Raw genomic sequence first — 679 nt, forward strand, 5'->3', positions numbered from 1 at the left:
GGGCGAGGATCAAGGGGTGGACCAGGAAGTCGAAGCAGCTGCAGAGGAGGATCAGGAGGGCAGCAAGGGGGACGAGGATGGTGGTCTAGCAGCAGCCGAGATGGAGGAAGATGCGGCAGATGAGGAGGCAGGGGCAGAGGACGGCAGCAGCAGCAGCAGCGGCGGCGGCGACAGCGACGGGGAGGAGGATGAGGACAATGGGTTTGAGGGTGCGATGGCGGCCGGAAGGGTGGGATCAAAGGTGAGGCGGCTCGGCGGGGACGCGTCAGCGCTGCTCAGCCTGCTGGATTACTCATCATCGAGCGACGACGACGACTCGTCGGACGACGCTGCCGGGGTTGAGGCGGGGCGGGAGCTTGGTCAGCGGCACGGCAGCGGGGTGGAAGCCGAGCAGGCAGCAGCTGATGAGGCGGCCGCCGTGGAGGGCGGCGGCCGCGACGACGATTGGGGGCCGCCGGACGGCGGCTGGGGCGTCAGCGCGGCGCCGCTGGTGCTGCCGCCAGACCCTGCAGATGAGGAAGATCAGGAGGCTGCCTCCCTGGCTGCCGCGGCCGCGGCAGATCTCGCGCCACCCCCAGATCCCGAAGCGCCCGCCCCAGCCACCGCGGCCGCCGGCCCGCTCAACGCCGCCGCGGCGGCGGCCGCGGCCGCCGCGGGCCGCATGAGCACGCAGCGGCGG

The sequence above is a fragment of the Monoraphidium neglectum genome (assembly GCF_000611645.1).
Source record: "Monoraphidium neglectum strain SAG 48.87 unplaced genomic scaffold scaffold02627, whole genome shotgun sequence".
Taxonomy (NCBI): Eukaryota; Viridiplantae; Chlorophyta; class Chlorophyceae; order Sphaeropleales; family Selenastraceae; genus Monoraphidium; species Monoraphidium neglectum.